Raw genomic sequence first — 6,110 nt, forward strand, 5'->3', positions numbered from 1 at the left:
CATAAATGAACAATTCTTGGATGATACAAATGACAAAACCTCCTTTCTATATATAGGAGTCTAAGGAGTCACAATATAATCTAGCGGACCTAACAATCATAATATAAAGCCATAAGAATAACAATAGAGGGATTCTATGGGGCACAGAAATAACAATATGGGGGTAATAGGGGCACAACAATATAAATAAGGGGTATAACTACAATAGTAATGGGGTAATCACTAGTATTATAGGGACCCAACAGATTTTGTTGTTGATAATTGTCCAGGCTACCATTAATGTTTAAAACCATGTCTAGTTCGATTTCAACAGGTTTGCTATTATGAAAAGTTGTTGTCTAGATACGTTGATCATCAGTATCCTTCAAACGGTCCTCCAAGGCTTCATTATCAAGAATTTCTTTTAACATCTGACATTTGACATTGTTCACATTCGGTGGTTGGTTGATAAAGTTGTTGATAAACATCATCTTTAGTCTAATCCTTGAATTCAAGTGCCTCTACTACTATTAGTGGTGAATGAATGCTTTTTTCTAGGTATGCGGGTGGTTGTTTACATATTTTTACAATGGGTAGACTTGGTTTGGCAAGAGGATATAACAATATTTTTTACAGCATCCCCCTTAGCAATGGTCATGCTGCCCTCTCGGTAGCCTACATAAGCATCAGCTATTGCCAGCCAAGGTCAACCCAGCATCAGAGGGTTGCCATCCAATTGACTCTTTGCGTTTATAACAAGAAAATCTAATGGATACTCCCATGAATCAACAGAAACCATAATATCCTATAAAGTTCCCTCTGGACTTACCATCGAATGATCAACAAGTTCTAGTAGAGTGGTGGTTGGTTCCAGAGCCGTAATACCAAGTGTCTGACAGGTTTCTGCTGTTAAGATGTTAATGGCTGCACCTAGATCAACTAGCGTGTTTGGAAAGGAGTGGCCATATATTTGAATTGTAACAATGGGATTCCCAAGATCTTCATATTTTACTGGAGTTTCCCCTCCCAAGAGTAAATCAGATAAGGTCCCTACAACATGAATGGTGGGTGAAGTTTTTGCTTTCCTCAACAGCTTCTTTACACATAGCTCTTTAATCTTTTAGCATAAATAGGAATATCTTGGATGGCCTAGAGGAGAGGAATTTTAATACAAAGATTTTTTGTTTCCCCTACAGGATCAAAATCTGGATATATAATTGGTGTAGGTATTGTTAACCTTTTGGTGAACCAAGAAGAAGTGACTATGAGTTTCTCATCTTTATTCTGATTTGTATCTTCTCATTGTTTTATTTCAGTGTCAATTACAGTTGATGGCATATGTACATGTGGGGTTTCCATCTTAATTGATGGTTGGTACCTATTTTCCTCAGGGGTGATGATACGTCCCGACCTCAATCTAATTTCATTACATTCTTTTTGTTCAATCTCATAGTCTGAGCTTTTGACAATTTTCACCAGTTGAACCAGTTTGGTATTGGGATTCAGATTCAGTTGAGCTGGCAATTAAGGGTGCAGAAGAGGCTGAGGATTTTGCTATAATTGATATGGAGCTGATAATGTAGGTTGAGGTTGAAGACTTGTCCCCATAGGTGTATTGGATATCCCCAAAGGTCGCTTCCAATTCAGAGACCAATTCAGATTTTTAGAAGTAGAGGCAGGCCACTGGGATGGATAGGGATTACCTTGCCAAACAGGAGTAAAAGGAGAATTTGGCCAACCATTACCTGGAAAGGATTGAGTTGGCCAAGGTGTCATAGGAAATGGCTGGGATTTCCAATTCGAGTAAGGTGATTTGCCTTGCCATGCTGGCCCAAAGTTCTATTGTTGATTAAATGATGAAGAAGGAAAGAACTGGGATGTGTCTTGTGACATACATGTAGGCTTGGCTTACCACTATCGACTTTGTTTCATTAAATATACTGGCTCTGTCTCTTCTTCTACTTCCTTTAAAACTGCTTTCAACCCTGGAAGTAATGGACATTGTTTAGTGGTGTGATCCTTGGTGCAGATGGTGCATGTCTAGATCATGTCCAATGGACACTCCCATTGGTTGTGCTTCTTCCGAAATCATGGGTATAAAATGACCAAATTTTGTTCTACTAAAGCTTGTTTCTATTTAGCCTACAAGACATCCAGCTGCATTGTGAGGGTGCCTAGGATGTCCATCTTGAAGTCTTCTAAGAGGTTACCGATTTCCATTCTTGTTACACCTCCACTGTGTGGTTTGCTTCCTCTGGTTATAGGATCTTGGCTTCCTGACCCTATGCGTGTGCTACCTCACAAACAGCCAATACACAAGTGAACGATTTCGTCATAAAATTCTTGAGAAATATTTCCTTTCCCCATCAAATTTAGAGTTTCTATCCATTGTTCTTTAATTCCCTTAATTAAGATAGCTCTCAGGACTTCTTTTGGTAAGGTGGTGTGAGGAGATCTCTACAAATTATAGTGAAATCGTTCGACATATTCTTCTAGAGTTTCATTATCCTTTGCAGCCATCTTAAATATTTCATCTTTTAATTCCCTAGTCTTGCAAAAGTCTTGGTATCTTGTGAGGAAGGAATTTTTCATGTCATCCCAAGAGTTAATAGTATGTCTGCCCAGACCCATGAACCATCTCAAAGCTACTCCTTTCAGAGTAGAAGGGAACAGTTTTAGTTTTTTAGGGTTGGTGGTATAGTCATATCCTCTGTAGAGCACATCAAACTCAAATAAGAAGGCATCAGGATCCTCTATGATCATCACATGAAAATTTGGGATGCTTTGTAAAGGAATGGCTTTCATTGGGACATTGGCCACTTGGTCGACTATGGGGTATTCCAATGTCGAGGTCTGACCTTGAGGTGGTTGATTTTCCATCTGGTAAAAAATGTGCCAATATCCTTCAAGAATTTCAGGGGCTGCTTTTTGATTAAGCGGAGGATTGGCAATCCAAGTTGGTTTTATAACACTGCCTAGATTTGGGATCACAGGAGATCCTTGTTCAGACAATTGAGGTCCCACCTTAGCAGTCCACTGGTTTCTCCCTCTCCTTCTCTTAAGTTACACGATTTTCCCTCTTATAGAGGATCAGAATGTAAATTTGTTGTAACTTGAAAACTCTGTTCAAATCCTCCAATTTGGCTATGAATCTCAGCATAGGTTGCAGATGGTGAGCCTGCTGCTTGAGGGATTACAGTAGGGATTTTTCCAGTGACAGTCCAGAATTCTATTGATGCCTGAGACTCTGCTTTTCTTATGATTTCATCTATAAAATTTGTTCTCCCAAGTTTTACCGATCCCTTAGGTTTTGTGGATTTAGGTGGGGGGTTCTAATATTTTTCTATCTTTCTATTCCTAGTCATTCATAAAAAATATTTATATTTAACCTCTATGCTTTTGTTAAAAACCGGGTTGATGAGCAAGCACTTTACTTGTTGGTCACACAGGTTCTTACCTCTAATTTTTAAAACCCAATTCTCTTACAGCAAGATAAAATGAAATCACTTTTAACCACTCTCCCCAACAGCGACAGCAAAATGTTGGTGCACTAAGATGTCCTATTACAAACAATCTTAATACCTACATTCATTATCAACCTAGGGCAAGTCTTTTTATTTCAAGAGTATCAGCACTATATATGCAGTGAATTCAGAGGTCAATCTATGTTGGAATCGTTGCAATTTCTAATCTCTATTTATCTAAATTCAGTCCAAACACTTCTGAAAATGATTCATAACACACTTTTCAATTCTACTTAACCTATTCTGAAAGAAAATGAATCTGAATACAAATAGAAAGAATCACACTTGGCAGTCTTAACTAGAATTGAAACTAACTTATTTAACATGAAAGGGAGCTATGATAATTGAACAACAAATGATGATTGAACAACAAATGATAATTGAACAACAAATGACCATATAAGCATCTCACGGAAAGCAATCAATTCTAGCTTTGAAATCTATGATAACGTTACTTAGAATGAACAACAATCTAATGCTAGAATTAACATAACCAATTCAATAAAGAGCATCACGCATATGTAACACACAACTAAATCTTGAATCTTGAATAAATAACAAATGTAAATCAGAATCATCAATCCTCATGGTAATTAGAATGATATTAACTTAACAATAACAAACAGTAAAGAATAAATATAAATGATTATAACACAAGTGAAAAAGTAGATCTTATCTTGACCAAGCCCAAAGTCTCTAGAATTCCCTGCTATTAGATACTCAAAATACAATTATGAATTAAACGCAGTCTTCTTCATTAAAATAAGTAACAAAGTTACAACATCACCAAGATGAAAGTATTATATGTCCAGAAGAATAGTTACAATCTGTGAAGTTCTAGACTAGTTGTTTAGCTCGCCTTATAGCTTTATATAACATTTAGAAAATTAAATACATAAAAGTGAATCCTCAGGATCAAGGTATCCTAAGGATTTCACGATACTCGATCTAATTTCCTCATTAAATAGCATCGGTCCTCCTGGTCCTCTGCTTTCTTCTTGCCCCAAATGTTGTCTTTTTCCTTTACTAGTTGTTGTTGTTCTGTTGATTGGACAATCATCATCCAATTCGCGTCTTTGCACATAAAGATAGTAAAAGTCAATTTTCCATGCCCAAATTTATCTAATGTGTTACAAATCACTTTTACATAGCTTCAGTTGTTGTTTCCTTTATTTTGATCCATAAAACGAAGATAAACTTATGAAGACAAATGCTAAATTAGGCTATTTACGAGGAGAAAACATACCTTTTTCTCGTCCCAACAAACACTTCACCCATCTTTAGGGAAATGACCCTGAAGATGGGTCAAGTGTTCACCGAAATGTCATGCATATAAATGAACACAATACACAATTTACCATAAGTTATCATATTCTGTCCCTCTAGGCTATAAAATTTGAGTTGCCTTCTAAGGCATACTCGAGCCAAAAACCGTAGAACGCCATCTGCAGATCCTGAAGTATGTATTGAAAATTCGAATTTCACCCGTAACCCAAAATTCAAAACTTCGAAATCTCCTCTAACATATTTTTCTCAGCTCTGATGCCATGTAGAAAATCCTGTAGATTCACAAGCTCATGCAATGTACTAAATCATGGGACAAGAATCTACTTCTACTTTCAACCAACGGAAGCCAGTAGATCGATGAAAAAAATATGAACAATAAGAAGATAAATCAATGGCACATAACACAAGATGTATCTGGGGAAATATACTGCTCAAAACCCCGCTATTTGTATTTTATATATCAGAAATATGAGTGAAGATACAAATCTTGTTCTCACTAGAACAATTCTGCACAAGTATGCTCAACTCTCTCAGCTCACAAGCTAGCACTTGGCCAACAATTAGCCAATTATGTAGCTCTCCAAGCCCCTAATCTCTTGCGTAATTCATAGGATGAATAACCTGAATTTAAAGGGAATTCATGCTTCCCAAACCACGCTATCCAAACATAGGATCAATCTTTGATGCATGCATGATGTTTACACTCTAGTAAATAATACAGCTGATAGTACACTATCCCTGCACTCTAGTCTCAATTGGGTCTTTCTCATAATCGACATGCATGAGTTTCTGATGAGGGAATCTTCATTTTACTAGAGTGACACTTGTGGATGCACTAGTGTATCAACTAATTGTTAACTCTCTATTAGTTCCACAAACAACTTGGAACTAATTTAACTGAACATAACTCAGTAAACTGAGTGATCTAATTTCCAACTCCATTTAAACTCATATTGGACCCCTAAAACTGAGGGAGAACATATACATGACTACAGAAAGACTTCCAACTTAAAATTCCTAAGCTAATTAAGTTAATTAACTATTTACAAGTTTCTATGAGAATAGAATTCAATTTTAATTCTCAGTTTAATTCAAGGACAAATTAAACTAGAATTTCTTGTTGCCATTTCTCAACACATGCTTCTCGTAGGATGGCCCACATGAGACAGTAAGGTCTTCATCTATTAATAGTTAGTATTTTAGTTTATATTTCCTGTGGATTTTTGTCAATTCATTTGAGTATTTGAGTTTTGATTCTTAGATACAAGTTTGAGATAGTTTTGCTAATCATTTTATTGTTCAGGAGAAGAGATATTTCAA

This window comes from Pinus tabuliformis, chromosome 8, assembly GCF_031772625.1.
Source record: "Pinus tabuliformis cultivar Carrire ecotype Pingquan chromosome 8, CPIR1, whole genome shotgun sequence".
Classification (NCBI taxonomy): Eukaryota; Viridiplantae; Streptophyta; class Pinopsida; order Pinales; family Pinaceae; genus Pinus; species Pinus tabuliformis.